This window comes from Homalodisca vitripennis, chromosome 3 (genome assembly GCF_021130785.1).
Source record: "Homalodisca vitripennis isolate AUS2020 chromosome 3, UT_GWSS_2.1, whole genome shotgun sequence".
Classification (NCBI taxonomy): domain Eukaryota; kingdom Metazoa; phylum Arthropoda; class Insecta; order Hemiptera; family Cicadellidae; genus Homalodisca; species Homalodisca vitripennis.
Genome location: NC_060209.1, coordinates 114,775,231 through 114,794,989, shown reverse-complemented (window position 1 = coordinate 114,794,989; position 19,759 = coordinate 114,775,231). Strand labels below are relative to the sequence as shown.

The 19,759-nt window shown below is 37.5% G+C and overlaps 1 protein-coding gene across 1 annotated transcript in view; it reads left to right on the top strand.

Annotated features, from left to right (window-relative positions):
- Positions 1-19,759, top strand: part of LOC124357346 — a 108,869-nt gene that overhangs the window by 52,508 nt on the left and 36,602 nt on the right.

The following is a 19,759-nucleotide window of genomic DNA, read 5'->3' as shown; positions in this document are numbered from 1 at the left end:
CATACGCAGCAATATATTATTAAATTATATGAACTAAAAGATAAACCACGCCGTCGACGTAGTCTACATTTATTGAATTTGTTGTTTCACACAACTGCCAATGGCGCAGTATGATGGTTTTTGCAAGATAACCAGATCAAGCAACGTCGACTGTGGGTGCTGCTTGGATGGGTGACCGCTGAGCGATCCCGTCTTTGCAAGAAGCCCGCCTGCTCGGCCGTTGGTGGTGGTGGTCCGGAAGTCACCTTTAAGCCGTCGGTCCCTAGGGTTGTGTTATAGAGGGCTTATTAACCGTAACTTAACCTAAAAGAAGAGGTAATATAAGACATCTTTACTTTACTTTAACTGGTGGCACCCGTGCAGAAGACAGAGAGCGCTGTCGACGCGCTGGCCGGCACTGGGCGGCGGAACTGATTGCGCAGCCAGCTCCAGTCCAGTTAACACACAATAATAGAGATCGTAATTAACCTTAATCAGAGCAGAGAGGAATCATCGACTTCGTTCATCGATTGAGTGGCCATTAGTTTTGTTATTTAATTTGTTAATTCTTCTATGATACTGAGGAACCTGTTATTTTATAGAATTCTGCCTGCTGCCTCATTATAGTAATTAATGAATAAAAAGGTAGAAGATCTTTTTGTGTCTGAAATCGTGTAACTGTCAGCTGTTGTGCCGTAGATTTCACCGCTGGCTAGTTCACAGTCTCCCTACTCGAAGCCAGTTGGAACTTAACGCTGCTTACAGAACACTGCTATGAAACCCAACTTAAAGAAGAATTTGAATATATGTGGCAAAATATCTCGAGAAAGATTTCATCGCTAGTCCGTTACATTTTGCCTGAAACTTCAAAGTGTACATAGAGAAAAAAGTTCTATGATAGCGTATGTTCAACCACTAAATTTGGCTGAGCGTCATTAAAACCTATTATTTAGTAGGATAACACAATTTGTAATTTGCTTGCGGGGGATGAAAAACATTTTTTTCTGTAAGGGAGTCTGTCACGTGGTGTGGCGTCCTCCTGCCTTCGTAGTACCCGTATAACTGTACATCGGCGGAAAGTTTAAGTACTCAAGTGACATTTATTTCGGAGGACAAGTAATACACGTAACGGTGTGTAATGTGTCAACACTAATCTACATCTTATAAAATATCAGTAATTGAACAGTGATGTTTTTTTAATATCAATATGCTTTAACTTTCAAAATTAGCACAAGTATTTTAATATGAACGTTGTCCATAAACAAAACAATTTAAAATGTGAGTCTTGTGGAGGCACTGGACGTGTATCAATAGAAAACGAAAATGAAACCATTTTGTAATACAAGCTTTCTTATAGTGATCCATTCCATACATTTGTATATACCCGTTTTGTTTGAAAAAGTCAAATGCATCTAATTACAAATCTTATAAAATGTAACATACACAATTTATTATTACACTGTAAAGTTTCTGTCTGAGTATTCATTCAATCAACTAATTACCTCCGTTTTGAAATAACCTATCTTTACGTTCATAAAACCACGAAAAATCTTAACGTTTAAAACTCCTAGTTTGCCTACTGTTGTATTTTTTTATTTATCTTTCAATCATTTTTTAAAACATGGCATTTTAAAGTACCGTTTAGTAAAGGGTACTATCATAAAAAATACAAACCAATCTTTCAATAATGTAGCAATTCGTTGGTCATCCATTAAATAAGTCACTTTCCATGCTAGAATATAATATAATAGGTATAATTCTTAGTTGGTATGGGTGTAATGTTTATTAAGCTATGAAAACAATTTTAGAAAGATTAAAACAGTTGTAATATTTGAAAGTTATTTATGAATGGGTATATTAAGATATAGTTCTACGTTTTTTTCCTTATTTCAATGATTGATTAAATGATCTTCTCATTTTAACTGTTGTGAACATTCATAATCTCGTAAATTTTGATTTGTGCTATTAGTGGTTTCCACGTATACTAATTTAATTTGACATCTTCCTATTAACATCTATGTTTATGTATGATGAAAATATAAAAATATTCATACATTAACTCGTGATCTGTAAATTTGAAACAAAGCACTTAGCGAATAAACAGAAATGTAAAACATGTTACATTCCCTTTTGTTCACACCAGCTAATATATTTAAACTGATTGTTAATAAAAACTACTGTAGTGAAGAAAAGTTTATTTGAGCATGTGACTAACTAAAATTCAGACTGTTTTTTGACCAATGGATTTCTAATGGTGATTTCTCCAACTAAGAGGCCAATGGAGTGGAGCCGAATTTTTGTTACATCAGGTATTTTTTCCCACCGTCCTGGGCAATATAGCTTTAAAATGAACCTCTTAAATGTATCTACCTTATTTGCTTCACAGCTCGAGAAATTTTCTGATGACCAGTTTTCTTACGGAATTAAATATATAGATTATGTTTTGACTGTTAGTGGAAATATAAAATTTGAGTATCCATGTCTCATTTCCAACTGTTGTTATTCATGTTTCTTGTGCAGTGTATTTAGAGCGTTGTACTGTTAAATCTTAAATTTATTTTGGATAAACTTAATTTCAAACTGAAATTTACATAACGGCAGTCATGAAATTAGCGCCACAGCGACCCAGTAAAACAGCTCCGAAGTATGTACCGTTCTAAAAGCATACACCAAGTCGCCTGAAAGCTTTCGGTTTTGTACTATTATTAAAAAAAAGTTAAGGCTAGAGGTGATTCTCAGCTGGTTCCCACGCTTCGGTCGATGATTTCGCGCAATTCCGCTACGTCTTTGGCAGTTCTTGTTTTGTTCTACAACGTATTTTCTTCAATCCAGCTCAAAGTCATTAACATAGAAAAACTTGTAGTACGCTAGACAGTCCAGAGCACTGTGTTTACCGGTCATATTGTGAATTCCATCGCCCGGCACGATCCGGGCGGCTTAAGAACTACAACTTTTTGTAGAGAACTGCGTTTGGTGTTATCGTTATATCACTGGTCTTACATAGCCGGAGACTGATGTGTTACGTCACTAACAACTAGGCATAACACAATAAACAGTATCATTACATTTCAATCTTTAAATTACACGTGGATCCTCAATAATTAACTTACGCTAAATGTCTTTTTTAAAGACTACTTTGGTGAAATGACCTTAAGTTTTACACCCAAACAAAAAGCTTTATTTTTTTTTAATTTTAGTCGTCAAATTATGGCAGGCGTCTCATTTTAATAATATGACCAATACGCGTCCAAAACCCTTTTAAGTTTTTTAAGTATATACTTTTTGAATATTTAAATTACGAAGTACAAAAAATAGTTGAGATTTTAATTTTTATATCCAATAAAAATAACATACTAAAATCCGTCTAGATGCGTATTAATTATATCTTTAATACGTGACATCTCCAACAGGACCAAACATAAGGGCTTAACTATATTTTAAATTTAACAATATTCTTTTTTACTTAAAAGATGGCTGCCTGTACAGCGGACTCTTAAAACTACATTGAATACCAACTTAGTAAATTTGTTAGGCAACTAACTAAAGTAAGTAACTTAAATATATCTGTTGAAATTTCTATAAATCAAGCTAGCGTTGTATTTAGGACAATGCCTGAAAAATAATAACTTTCTTCGATTTACGAAGTACTAATACCTTTACTATTGAATACAATTATACCTTTCACGAATTTACAGTTTTGGAAGTGACCTATGCAGTTAAGACGCTAATATTGAGACTCTCATTTTGTTCAAAACCATATGTGGAATTGTGTAGCTTCTCTACGTCTCTATGCTGGCAAATTACTGTTGATCATTGTCATGAGTAAATGAGTTATGAGCCAAAGGTATATTCTCAGTATTTACTCGGTACAGGATGCTGTTATAAAGACATCAAATGATGACTTATACAAGATTTGCTGGCAGCCTAGTACTAAGCTATGGATGTTGAAAGCCAGAGAATTGACTGTTAGTCCACATTTGTGCATTGTAGTGTAGAAAATCCTCGTAGGATGCTGCCTGCATTCTTCGCTGGAGTGAAATATTACCTCAACAAATATAATGTGACATTGCTGAACATTAATACGGCTGTTATGCCATTGTTATAGTTATGTGAAGCTGGGGATAGGGGTTTCTTCACAGAGATAGATGCAGCTATCTAAACTTTCTCAGCGTTACTCTACGAAGAAAAAACATTGTTTTATAGATAGTTAATGAGTAAATAAATAAAAAGTTAAAATACTTCTCATCGAGCTTTAACGACGTTCGAAATATTGGTGATACAACATGTTATGTAGGTGTGTTACGATAACTTACTTCATGCCGATGAGTTTAAAGTCGGCTGGTTTAACAGAATATGATGTTTAACTAACTAAACTGTTGCCAGATAAGCCTGTACAGCCAAGGAGAAGGTTGGTCCACTGCTCATGTACACGTGCTAGCGATACAGTGACATTGGCAGCCATATCACTGGATCTCAGAAAAACTAATAAACCACGCCCCATGAACGAGCGAACGTGCTCGGAGAGGTTTTTGTTGGCTGGCCAATAAATGCATCTTACTCACTGCGCCGTCGTCACAAATACACAAGGAATTCCCTTGTCTGGGAAATACAGCATTTGTCATGCAGCATTATTTTTCCTGTGGACACGAGAATATTCCCATCGCCTCAACATCTTAATTTGAGGGACAAGTAAGAGAACAACTCACCTTCGGCTGACGCACGTGAAGCAGTCTGAAATGGAAAATCCATTGAGTTTCCACGCTTCCCTTGCCAAACGATAATCTGAGAAATCCCTACCTAGTCAACATAAGAAAACTGTACGTGTACTACGCATAGCTTTTACCACCTACTGAAGCAGGGTGAGGATTGCTGTATATGGCACTTCCCTCTGTAGACGTGTCGATTTGACAAGTGTCATACAATAATTGCTAGATTCGTGGATATGAAGTCAGGATATCGAAGGACCTGACAGAACGCAACAAATAAGGTAGCGCACAGACTGCCCTACTGCCTTTACCTGTTGACCTTTAATCAATATATCCCTTCCATGGACCTCTTTAGGACTTTTATATCAAGAGTTATTGCACAGAAAGACTCATAAACTGTTCTTTGACCTTTTGACTAAAAAATCACTAGCTTCTTCCATGGATCAAGAGAGACCAGGTTTCTATTTCCATAAGACCCTTCTATCAAGAGTTATCGCGCAGAAAGACAGATGAACTGTTCTTTGACCTTTTGACTAAAAAATCACTAGCTTCTTCCATGGATCAAGAGAGACCAGGTTTCTAGTTCCATAAGACCCTTCTATCAAGAGTTATCGCGCAGAAAGACAGATGAACTGTTCTTTGACCTTTTGACTAAAAAATCACTAGCTTCTTCCATGGATCAAGAGAGACCAGGTTTCTAGTTCCATAAGACCCTTTCTATCAAGAGTTATCGCGCAGAAAGACAGATGAAACTGTTCTTTGACCTTTTGACTAAAAAATCACTAGCTTCTTCCATGGATCAAGAGAGACCAGGTTTCTAGTTCCATAAGACCCTTTCTATCAAGAGTTATTGCACAGAAAGACTCATGAACTGTTCTTTGACCTTTTGACTAAAAATCAGTAGCTTCTTTGGGTCAAGAGGGACCTGGTTTCAAGTTCCATAAGACCCTTTCTATCAAGAGTTATAGCGCAGAAAGACAGATGAACTGTTCTTTGACCTTTTGACTAAAAATCAGTAGGTTCTTTGGGTCAAGAGGGACCAAGTTTCAAGTTCCATAAGACCCTTTCTATCAAGAGTTAACGCACTTATTGGCAGACAGACACACGGACTGCCCTTTGACTTTGTCTCTGACCTTGGTGTCTGGCAACAGACGGACGGACAAAACGTTTCTAGAATGTTCTGATGTGAATCCCGAATAAGTAATTTCAAAACATGGAAACTTCGCGTGGACTATATCGCTGCTGAGTTAATTTGGATTTTGGTATCGTACATCAAAGGTAGTTTAGTTTAGACTGCTTGGAAAATATTATCCTTTTTTCGCCATTTTTAATTGCATATAACATAATACGATGCATATGGAACCCAAATTTGTTTACTAATTCGGTATCTGTGGTTTGTGATAATCCACATGGTTTGTGGTAATCATACGTTCTTAGATTATTCCTACATTTCACACGTCGATGGTTTCACACATTCATTGTCTTTTTCATATCCTCCCTTCTAGATGCATGCCATGATATCTTCCCGACAATCCGTGTTCCCAACCTGCTATTATCACAACTAGACCGCTTATTATCATATGTTCCATGTGCCACTACCACTGCCGCCCTTCCCGCGCCTCCGTCGAGACTCTCTCCCGGAAAATCTTACATGAGGAGTGTTTCCACTTTCGTAATAGTAACTTCAGTATTGTGTAACTTTGATTGAATAGTCTCCACTATGAATTCACGGGAACATACAAAAGTATACGTAAGATTTATTTAATAATGCAAGTTTTATCTTTAAAATATATCAAACTAAAGAACTCAATATAAATTTAGGAAATGCAGTAATTGGAAAATCGGGATAACTGCAGGCGTAGTGAAATCTCATCTTTGCTACTTCGTTTTCTCTTTATGAAATAAGTTCCATTGCTTTGCTTTTTCCGAGTTTATTATCTTTCCCCCCTCTAAAAAAACTCATTTAAAAACGGACTCCTTGAAAGAGAATAAGGAACAGCGTGTCTTATTCTAATAATCATATATGAGTGTGTTATATTATTTTAGGGCACTCAAAACGGATGTTCTCTCCATAGAGTGATGGGACCAAGGTTTTGTTAGCACTCAGTATTCTGTGTAAGAGCAGGACATTTTATTTTAATTGAACATATCATAGCACCTTTAAACATTGTTATAGTATTTAAAAATTTAAGTATAAGTTACATTTGTACTTTAAAATGTTTGTGTTTGTTTAACCCGACTTTCTGAGCACACATTTGGGTGTATAGATATTATAAAATTAGAATAAAATCTTGTAAAATTACGAAATTGCATACAATATGGTAAGTATTTTTAATCTGTGAAAGTAAATGATGAGAATATATTTAAAAGCTTTCCAAAAGACAGTTCAAGGGAAATAAAGGGTTGTCGTTTTTAGGAGTGACATTGCTTTTAAATGCTCTAAATTATATTGAAAATAATTCAAACAGATTTTTAATATCTTGCAAGAACTGAAAGTACAGTGGTTGAAAGGTTTGTGAAAGAAAGACATTTTGTTTACACAACACTTAAAAAGTAGTAGCTTTGAGTGTATTAGTTACTCAAGAGATTAATCATCCAGGTAACAAATATCTGAACGGTAACAATCAAAGGTGCGTGGCGCAGACCTATCGTAGGCCCTCGGAACTGAACCCCTGGACCTCAGCAAACCACGTCCGCATGTATGAGTTATCTCGTGTGCTACAATCAAAGTTAGTTGTGGCTACTAGTTAATTATTTGGACTATTTCTAATTACAAATCTAGTTAAGACGTAAATTTCTCTTTGGTTAGAAGATTTCATTCATGCCGAAATTCAAAAGGAGCACTCTAGCAAATCTGGCATGGCATGGAGTTAGCCGGTGAACGTTTCACGACAGAACGTTTCTTCTGTAAAATGTTCAGCGCTCCTGACGACTTCGTGGAGGCTCCCTACACCACAGGAAGTATGAAATTGTATAACGGATCAGACTGTTGACCACCAAGAGGACGAGGGATAAAGTAAATTTGTAATCTGCGGGAAGAGCGCGAAGTTCCCCAAGCTTTCTTAAAGTCCATTGTGAATCTATTTCACCTTTTGTAAGGGACCCACACAGTTATATTATTCTCTAGAGAAACAGATTTTCCTATTTCTACCATAAAAACTATTGTCTTTTTTTATCCAAGTTCTACTGGAGATATGGAACTGAAACGTTTTCATTTGAAAGATCATACTTTTCTGCGTTAATATATTTTGTAATTTGTAATAATGTAACTCACATACATATCAAACGGAGGCCTAGAGGTCTGCCGTAATTATCAGACGGGTGATCTATGTGCCCTCTCTTCCTGTCGCGATCCTGTCGGACAGTTACTGTACCAGGTCAGAGGTATAGCAAAGTCAGAGCTTGGCTGGATATCAAAAGTGGCAGTACATAACGGGAGAGCACACAGGATCAGTAAACATATCAAGCAGAGGCCGAGAGGTCTGACCGTAATTATCGGACCGGTGATCTATGTGCCTTCTCTTCCTGCCGGGATCCTCTCGGTCAATTATTGTACCAGGTCAGACGAATCACCCGGGTATATTTCAGCTGCAATTATGTTATTTCCTGCCTAACGTCACGTGAAAAAGGTTTTAGAAGCAGAGACGAAAATATTCCAAACCTGTGGAAAGTCTCGGACAATACTTATCTTATGAGGTCCAAGTGTGTGGCGATAGTTCTGCACAGCTGATTGCCACCTGTTGACCAGAACATCTGACCGCCAGGCACTCACAGCCAGCTGTCGGCTGAGGACTGTCCTGTACCATGTAATGGTATAACAGGCCCACATTCTCCTGCCAGTCACTTTCCTGCTAACCACTCTTACATTCCACTGGACACGATCTGTATGTGAGTAGATGACTATCTTCTGAAGGCTCTAGTTGTTGCCTAGAATTCTACTTACATGGTAAAACTACCGTAAATGCGTTACCAATTTTTTTAAATCACGGAACGATGGAAAAATCCTGTTTCCTTCACAGTACCATAAAGCAGTGAGATACAGCTTTTTACTACGCCTAATTCTGAAATGAAAGTTTTAATGTCTGCCAGGATTCTTTTCAAATCTCAAGCAAAGAAGCTCAGGCAAAACGTTATTAATGGCTGTTGAGTTTATTTTGTGAACATATATCTAGTGTTCACAGGACGAATCTGTACTGTGTTCTTTTAACAGATTAAAATGTGATCTCAGTTATTTCTTTTTTCTTGCTTTATTTAAGTGTAGATTGTAGGTCTCTGTCTGAAATTATCTATTTTTAGAGCTAATAATCTTCTAAATAATTGTAGTAATCAGTGTGAGTTTAGGACATAGCCAGAAGTATTTATTCAAGATTTTGAATTTAATAAACAAAGGCATTTCGCCATTAAAAGTCATATGGCCACAACATTATTATCTTGCATTATGGAGGGGGGAGGGGTTATTTGAACTCCCAACTTAATCAGCTGGCTACGTTCTTGCAATGAAAGAATACGTCTCATATTAAGAAGATGTTAAAGAAGAGAATAAGTTGATTATCAAAAATTATTAGCGAATGCTGTTACGACACGTGGTGTGGCGTACTTCTACAGAGCCATTTAGTGACCCCGTATTACAAAGAATTGCATTAATTTTAATAGAACATATTTTCGGTGATGCCGCGTCGTAATTGTAAAATAAATTACAAATAAAGTGACGAGTATTTCGATTTCCACATGCACGGGCGTATCCTAGAAATGCATGTTATTTCTAAGCCCTCTAATTATATGTACGCATTTTTCTTGTATTATTGGGAAACAGGCAAATGAGTTTAACTCTTAAAACTCTAAATTTGGTGGAACCCCTTACAGTTTTTTATGCTGTGTAGTGTTCAGTACCCTAGATTTACACTGATGTGACCCTATCGTCCTGGGTACTCGACGTCCACGGGTGCTATCTAACTCTTCGTCAGGAGCTCGAGAAGAGGAGCTGAAGCAGTAGGGGGAGAGAGAGGGGGCGGGCTCAGTTCAGTCTAGCGTGTAGCGTAGCGATGGGCGATGATGCCACTCCGGTGCTGTATGTGCGCGCGCGCACGTGTTCTCGCTTGGTGCTTTTTACGCTCTTTTATAAATTGACGACTGATCAAGTCCGTATGTGCCATTTGATATTTTCTTCCACCTTCATGTTTTGTTCGGTCAGTGGTGTGACAGAGATTGTGGAGGGCGTTGATTAGGATGTGGGTAACCATGGCAACCACAGTGCGCCAGGTCAAGAGACACAACAAGACAGCTAAGAACTCTAACCAGTTCGTCACCACAGGTAGGTTTGTGTGTAGTTATTCTGAAAATTACTAATTTTTCAAAAATTGATCAACCTTAATATTTACACACACACATACACAGACAATCACACTCACATTCGCACTCACACGATGAAGATGTAGGTACGTACCAACCAAGTAGAGAGACACTAGCAGTAATATAATCGACATCTCGTACCATCTACATGTACTTACTGACTGTGCATAAACACACTCACACTACACGGTGTAACTGTAGGTACGTACCAACCAAGTGGAGACACTAGGTGTAATATAATCGACATCTCGTACCATCTACATGTACTTACTGACTGTGCATAAACACACACACTCACACGGTGTGTAACTGTAGGTACGTACCAAAACCAAGTGGAGACACTAGGTGTAATATAATCGACATCTCGTACCATCTACATGTACTTACTGACTGTGCATAAACACACTCACACTATAACACGGTGTAACTGTAGGTACGTACCAACCAAAGTGGAGACACTAGGTGTAATATAATCGACATTTCGACAAACGACTTCAAACGACACAATCAAAATTACTCGTGATCGGAATTTATAGGTCTCCCAGTGGTAATGAAGACATCTTTTTTTTCTAAATTCGAAAAATTATTGACATGCCTGACTAAACAACGTCAAGAATTTGTCGTGATGGGGGATCTCAACATAGACGCCTTGGATAATACTCACCATTCCACAATTCGATTAGTCGATTTACTTAGGTCATTTGACCTGGAGTTGCTAGTCAAAACTCCGACGAGAGTGACGGCTACAACAAAATCGGCTATCGACAACATCATAACCAACCACCCAGGTGTCGCAGTGTCTGTGGTGAATACAGCTATTTCAGACCACTATGGCCAAGAAGCCATCATTTGTGGGTACAATTCAAAAAGGGAGCCCAAAATTATAAACAAATACAGTAAGAGACATAAGGCCAGAAAACATTGCTCACCTCAAACATTTCCCATTCTAACGAAAGATGGGATTTTCTATAATTCATTTCAACCTGTAGAGCAGCAATTTAAATTGTTTAACGACACTCTAAATTTCCACATTAACATCTGCTGCCCTACAAAAACGATCAACGTTTGCACACAAATAAAAAAAAAACAACTGGATCACAACGGGTATTTTAGTTTCTAGAGAGAAACTAAAATTCTTCTCCGAAGTTTATAAAAATACTTCAAGCGAACAATTCAAAATTTTTTTCAAAAATTATAAAAAAATATACAGGAAAGTGATTCAAGCCGCAAAAGCATATGATGTCTCAAAATCCATTCTCTCTTCCAAAAAAACGTTTCAAAAACAATTTGGGGCATCATTAACAATAAAACAAAAAGCTCACAAAGAAATTAAAATTAAAAATTGGTGATAGGCTTGTGGAGGACGAAACAGAGATTGCCAATAGTTCAATGGATTTTTCGCATCCGTTGCTGGTGGGCAGGGTCCTCGGCCATCTGAACCCCAAGTACGGCCCCTCGCGAAGACAGAGCCCCACATCGTCAATGGCGTTGGCTCCTGTCGTTGAGGATGAGCTTCACCGAATTATTCAGCAGCTCCCAGCCAAAAAAAATCAAATGACCTCAATCTAATGTCCCCGTGGCTCATAAAAAAATGCTGCAAGCATTTTGTGAGACCTTTAACTCAATTGGTAAACTATTCATTCCAAACAGGAGTGTTCCCTCTCTCCTGAAAATTGCTAAAGTTGTTCCAATTTTCAAGAAGGACGACCCAACTTCAATCACTAACTACCGGGCCTGTCTCAATTTTGCCAGTGCTGAGCAAAATTTTTGAAAAGCTTTTTCTTATAAGAATGCTTCGGTTTTTGGGACAAATGCAATCAGCTCTCAAGTGAACAATTTGGATTCAGGAAGGGCAAATCGACAACAGACGCAGTCGTGAGTCTTGTCGATATGATTGTAGAGGGGATTGAATGTCGTAACCACTAAATGAGTGTGTCTCTTAGACCTGTCCAAAGCATTCGACTGCGTTGACCACGGTACGCTGCTTGACAAACTTGAGTCCCACGGTATTCGAGGCGTGCCTCTTAAATGGCTTTGTTCGTTTTTTAACTCACAGATCCCAAGTTGTTCAGATATCTAGCAAGTCGTCCAAACAAATAGAACTGAGTTATGGAGTCCCACAGGGATCCATCCTCAGTCCTGTGCTTTTCCTGCTTTACGTCAATGATCTTAAATCATCGCTTCTGCATGGAAAATTAGTGCAGTTTGCCGATTGATACGACTCTCTTTTTCAATGCAACATCAAGTGAAGTGTTGGAACAACAGGCTTATGTTGATATCAACAACTGTGTCCAATACTTTCACAGCCTCAATCTTACAAACAAACTCTTCAAAAACCAACGTTTTGAATTTTGCCTTGCGCACCGCAGGCAACCAGTGTGGGCCTGCCATTTTGTTAGATGGACTCCACACTGGAAGAAGTCAGCTCTTCAAAGTTCCTAGGAATGCACCTTGGTCGAGGGCTGACTTGGAATGAGCATATTGACTATGTTTGCGCCAAAGTCTGCTCTGGAATTTTTGTTCTGAGATCTTTAGCCAAATACTGCCCGAGTCAGGTACTGATTACGGCGTATTATGGACTGATTTACCCCCATCTGTCTTACGGTGTGTCCTTTGGGGAGCTTGCGCAAACACACAGTTTCAAAGAGTTATTCAGACTTCAAAAAAAAAGCAATTCGAATAATCGCCAAAATCAAATTTAGAGAGTCGTGCAGGGAAGCTTTCAAGAAATTGCAGCTGTTGACTCTGCCGTGCCTCTACATTTTGGAAACAACATTTTTTTGTGTGAGTAAATGTGCCTTAACCAGAGGCCGAGACATACACATGTATGAGACACGTGGGTGAGTGCTAACTACCGAACTGGGAGACACAGAACGGTGGTTTATGAGCGCCTGCCCTCGCAGGCGGGTGTTCATTTCCTCAACAGACTGCCCAATTCAATTAAAGATGCCCCAACGCCTAAGGCGTTAAAGACTCGCCTTAAACGCCTATTGGTGTCACAAGCATTCTATAATGCAGGTGAGTTTTTTTGGCATTCGACTGGGAGACCGCCCAATTAGAAGACTGACTGACTCCGCTGTACTAAGTGGGTAGCATTGGCGATGGATGAAAGAGGCGTAACTGCAAAATTGTATGTGTGAGTGTGTATTGTTGTATGAATGTTAGAAATTTTAAAAAACCCCATGACGTTTGCCATACAATGTAAATATTGTCTTCGCAATAAAAAAGATTTGATTTGATTTGATTTGATTTTTGATTTGATCTACATGTACTTACTGACTGTGCATAAACACACACACTCACACGATGTAGCTGTAGGTACGTACCAACCAAGTGGAGACACTAGGTGTAATATAATCGACATCTCGTACCATCTACATGTACTTACTGACTGGTGCATAAACACACACACTCACACGATGTAGCTGTAGGTACGTACCAACCAAGTGGAGACACTAGGTGTAATATAATCGACATCTCGTACCATCTACATGTACTTACTGACTGTGCATAAACACACTCACACTCACACGATGTAGCTGTAGGTACGTACCAACCAAGTGGGTCCACTAGGTGTAATATAATCGACATCTCGCGCCATCTACACGTACTTACTGACTGTGCATACAAACACACTTACACTCACACAATCCTATTGAATACAGTCGTATAGTCTCTTTTTTTAAATTGTGTCCACGAACAGAAAAGTCTTGCAAGAATCAATTAAACCCCGCAAAAACTGTTTTTGTCGTCTCATAAAACACAAGGCATTGACAATGGCCCCAACATCGGACGTTAACCAATAATTACAGTTGTTAAGTAACCATTTCTCCGTTTACGACGCTTGTCTCAATACGGATTGGACAATCGTATTTCCGTTTCTGACTTTTGAGCTTTGTTTTAACTATCGATTACCTGATTCATTGAATATTGTAATTGGGGAATTCACTACCGGTAAAGATAAAAATACATTTGATTTAATCGCACACTCCTTGCGGAAAAGGGCAATGAAACTTTTAACGATAGAATAAAATTTGTCTAATTTGGGTTAGCTATAATTTCGAATGAGTTCCATTACGCAATGAAAATGAATTGAATGCATTTTTATTCAAGCGTTTATGAATATTTTATCATTAGGTTCAATCATTTTTAAGAAATTATAACTATCGTGTTTTAACCTAATGTAATTAAATAACAACCGAGTATTTGTTATACTTTGTATATTCCTGCCGAAACCGATTTCTCCTTTACTGTCAAAGGTTTTATAATAGGTTTCAACTCGTAAATTACCATTCTTGAATATTAATGCAGTTGAAGAGCTGTCAACATAATAAGCACCTTTTCATTTGATCATTACATTTACAGTAATTTTAAGATAACCGTCCAATATCTTGGCCCTTTTTCCATATCACTGTCAATATATGTGTTATGTGACTATTGGAAAGAAATGGAAGTATGATGAGTGGAATAACTGCAGTTCCTGGTTCATACCGAAGAGGCCGTTGTTCCGACATCACCGTCAATGTATGTGCTGTGTGAGTGTGGGTTAGAAGTTTGAAGTATGATGAGTGGAATAACTGCAGTTCCTGGTTCATACCGAAGAGGCCGTTGTTCCGACATCACTGTCAATTTATGTGCTGTGTGAGTGTGGGTTAGAAGTTTGAAATGTGGTGAGTGGAAAAGTCTTCAATGGAGCCGTGTGCCATTTCCCACACAAGTTCCCACGCTGGTGAAAGACACAGTTTTGTAATTAGCGTACAATGGAAATCGACATGGACTAGAAACTTATTACGAAGCACCTGCTCCAATCCAGCCTTCGTCTTACAAGGATGTAGTGAATCCTAAACTTCCAAACTGAGAAGTTTAATGTTTACACATAGAAAAGAAATTTTAAATGAAAACTCTTCCACCGATTACTTAACATTAAAAACAATAATAATCGTGTTTGCAACAAATATACGTAAATACTAGGATTATCCTCTTCGTATATGTATCTAGAATGAAGAATTAAAAATACAAATGCAAACTAACTGATGCAACATAAAAGTCATGAACATAAACGTCATTTGCTGATTTGGAATTTTATACGATCTTACTTAGAGATGACGTGCTTTTAAATCTGTGGGTTAGGTACCTTTAATGATAATTAATTTCAGATAAGTACTTACCATTTTTTACTCTATAAAATACATATTTGAAGAACCTCAATTTTCTAGGAAATAATAAGTTAAATTAATAAAGTAATCTTGGTTAGCAACATTTTTCAATGCGACAAGAGTGATGCCTTGGTCAGTCGTTTTCGTCCTCCTCTCCTTAAGGACAATCAATAACCTGATTACAGGACGTGAGGACTTCGGTTGCGAGCGAAGTATAACGACCACCCGCATTGGCGACACTTGGAATTCACAGACATTGCGGGCGGATTGATGTGTCGATGTTTTTGGACCTTTGAATCAGAAAATTTTAATGGCTGATACAGAAGTACTAGTGCCCGCATGCGTAGTCTTACGGAATTAACGTCATTCTGGAAGAAGTGGAGATACGGTTTCCTTCATTTACATTTTCTTTAGTCATTGCATTATCCATATGCATACTGTAAAAAATTAAAATCCTCAACTTCAGCTGTTTTTTTCTGTGCACCTGATTTACTACTTTAAGATGCCTCCAGTCATTACTTTAAATGCCTACAATTTCTAGTAGAACGATAAAAAAAATCTTAATATTGTCCTGTCTTTAGAAACGTTATTATAAAGAACTGTGATTAAAAACTGTTTCACCTGGAAACCGGTTGTATCATCTTATTGCCTAAAGAGTGTCCTCTGCTCCTGTGTCTGAATCCAGAAACCGACAGGCTTTTGGGTTCATAGCCACCATATTAAATAGCTCAATATTTTTAATGTACAAAACAGATTATTCTGTACTATAGGTTCTTGCAGATATTCCATTTGTAAGTATTAGGTTAGGATTATTTCTAAGACAGGTGGCCTTTAACTCTGACATTGGTCGAAGTCTTCGACACTGTTGTGGCATCGCAATGTCAACAATTCTTTAACATGCCTCTGTCACACTTGGCTCATAGCGGTCCAACTAATCTTTTCCACTAATAAAAAGAAGGAAAAGATCTGTACTCAGGACGAAACTCTGAAAGAAGCCGTTGAGAACTCAGCTGGGATTGGTTAACCTGTGTCTAGACATTCAATACCATTCAAATAGGATTATCTGGACCGACTGCTTCCTTTCACATAAAGGTTGAACTAAGAAACTCGCGCAGAAAGTCAAAGTTTGTTAGATGTTTGGAAGAGCTCTGTCCGAACCACATGACTTTAGAGATATGACAAAGCGAGATACATTTTCTTCCGTAGTATGACAAAGGAAAAATTGAATTATTTCTGTCATGGTGAATGAAAACATTTACTTGTTTAGACCGTTGGCGGCACTCAAAACGTTCTTGCCATTCATGTAAGGAAATAATCGATTGGTACAAGTGGACTACAGGGCACAGTTTTTTTATGTGGAATTCTTGCGGCTGCCGTACCGTCCGTGTCACATAGGCTACTTCTACTATTAATGTTACTATGAATACTTTAATACGTTTCAAGCTATTTCTCAGCACGCGATACTTCAGAAAGAACAAATTAGCTATGGCGGTTAAATAGGGGAGACGGTTGCGAGCCGTTCTTGTTGAAAATGGTGTAGAGTGGCCGCTTGTCTTAACTACTGGTCCTTCTCCCCTTTCTGGCCGTGATCCGCACAGATAGCACGCATAGAGAACATTCAGTTGTAGAAATAGTAAACTTGGTTGTAGGACGTATTTTCGCTATTGTCACGGGCACGAAAGTAGGTCGATGGTGTGGCGGCTAGTACGCCTAAATCCCTATCCCTTTACTCCCCGTATCAAACGCTTTTCCTAGATTTACGAGTACGAAAAATCTCAACATCTGTTGCGATAAAGAAATATGATGAGCAGATACCGTACACAAATATAGTACATTTGATTTCATTAATCTGTTTTACAGGCAATATGTAAATCAAGCAGACAGTATGTGGATATAACATGTCATGACGTCATGGTGAAAACCGCCGGCGATCAGCAGTGATACGGTAACACTGCCTAAAATACCATCGAAGTTAGCTAAGGAAGGAAGGGTTAAGTCAATGTGAATGTTGAGTTTTGCTTCACATTCCGCTTAGTGCAGCGGCTGAAATCTGACGCTGTCACAGACTCGACTCCTGGTATCTGGAGTCTGGAGTCATGTACGTCTAAAGAAGCTTACAACTAACTGTTTCCATCGTTTCGTCGATTTAAACAACCCTTTCCGCGATAGCTGCGTTATGTTGTAGAAAAGTCGGATGTTCCACCGTGTTTTGGGATCGTGTCTAAAATGTCATAGTGCACTCAATCGGGCACCTAATGAGACAACTCGAACACCTCTTCACCTAGTACACTTGATTTTGTAGTCTATGTGTCTCTGATGTCGAAACGATGAAAAAGATTTCGTTTTGAGCCATCAGCCTGTGTGAGTGCGTACGGGCTGCTCTAGTTTTATATTTTGTAGTTTTATTTCGGCCAATTATATTGTTTATGTTTACTACTTTATGTGCCTTATGATCGTCTACTGATTAAATAGGCAAAATAAAATCTTATATGTCAATTATGACGTCTGGGAGCTGGGAGGAGATAATTTTGATATACGGAAAGGGAGTATACGCATGTGCAGTAGGATATTATAGGCTATTATGAACACAAACAATAATCTCATCTTTCATAATGTAAGGTATACTAATGTCTAAAGAACAGAATGTTGTTCATTGCCAAGACAAATTTCAATTATTACCATTTGGTGTTTTGCGATAGATAATGTTGTCATGCTATTAATAAGTTTCTTTATAAACGTTATTGCTAATATGTAATCATTAAATATGCCATAACGGTGCCCCTGAATGTTGTATTGTTGTCACTGGAGTAGAACTGGCTAAATAATCACCCTTTTATTAAATCTATGCTCTTTGAAGGTACTGCGAACTGAACCTCGTTATTCCCCATATTCGTCACCATTGCTTATAGCAAAAGCCCCTTACAGAAAAAAGGAGTTACTCACCAATCTGCCTTCAGCTGTTTTATTACAAATAATAACCGGTTTCAGTTACAGTGTGATCATCATCAGATGCTATATAAGGCTACTTGGCTTTCATGACGTCATCTAAGTATTAAAAACTCAGATATAACACGATTAGATCACTTTTGGCGACGTTACACAAATGAAGCCGAAGTAACCAGGTACAGCTTGATTTGCATTAAAAGAGCTCAAGGCAGATTGACGAGTAAACATTTTTTAAGAGTAAACAGTTTTTTTATATTTTTACTTGTTTAAGGAAACTTATTCTACTATACTTAGGCCACGTCATATTACGAGTAATTAAGGGTTTGGATGCGCTTGCTTGTCATGTGAATTTCATCGAATTTTTAGTAGGGTATTAGACCAAGGATTTAGTGTATCAGAAATACGATGCATCACTCGTATCTTTATACTTGTACTTTATTACAAAATCTGTATACTGCAATTTTCCTTAATTAACCAAACATTATTTCCAGAACCCAAAACCACCTCATTTCTTCAAAAGTTTGTTTATATATTTATGCTGTATAACTCAGTTTGTGGAAATGATAACTGTCCCAAAAATACCTGAACAAGCTTGAATGATACAAATTGAATATATAGACATCTCGACTAAGTTCGTTGTACAGCATGATACACTACCGGTATGTCATTTCATTATGGCGGCTGTTCAAACATAAAAACCCCACAACTGTGTTATTTATAAAATTAGAGAAAAAAGTTTTCTGGAATGCTTATAACATTTCCAAACTATTTTGTTATAATCATTGTTGTTTGTGTCTTAAACAGTTGTCGATATTTTGATTGATTACATGTAAATTCAATGAGAATTAATTTATAATATTTCAGTTGTCACAAAATCTACTTACTTATTCTGTATAAGCTATGATACTCCATATGTTATAATGTATAAGGAGTATTATATATTGAAATTCTTAGATGCATTATTCAGTACCAAGTTAGTATCAATGAAGCTATTTATTATTAACATTTAAAGTTACATTACATACAATGTGTATTTTATTGTAAAACTGTTAAATGCTTACACTTCACAATCTCCGAGGACAGGTTACGGGAGACTCGAATGAGGAGATTTATTAGGTTTTCTCTACAATTTTGGAAGTTGAGCTCATTAACAAGTACAGCTGCATTTGTTTTATATTCACTCTTACCAGCTGTTCGTAAATGGTCCTTGTTCACAACCTTATAGTCAGCTTCTAAAACTTGTTTATTAGATTGCATCATTATCACCATGTATGGGTGGGTAATTAAAGAAGTACCTTGCTAATTTACATTTTAAACATTATACCACATCAGTTCAATGATCAATTTTCTTTAACTAATTATCCCCACTTTGAAAATTGCTCACTGTTTGTCATTTTCTTTACTTCATCTGAGGTATTCCTTTTTACTTAATCTGATATTCGTTTAAGGAAATCAGCATCAGCAGTCTATCAGCTTTCCAAGGAAGGAATAACAACTTCATATACATACAACTTCATTAAATGTTTTTGTTTACAAACCTGTTTTATAGATCTATTTAACATTACTTTCAAATACTGTTATATTAATTAAATTGTTATATTTAGAACGTATACCATACATATA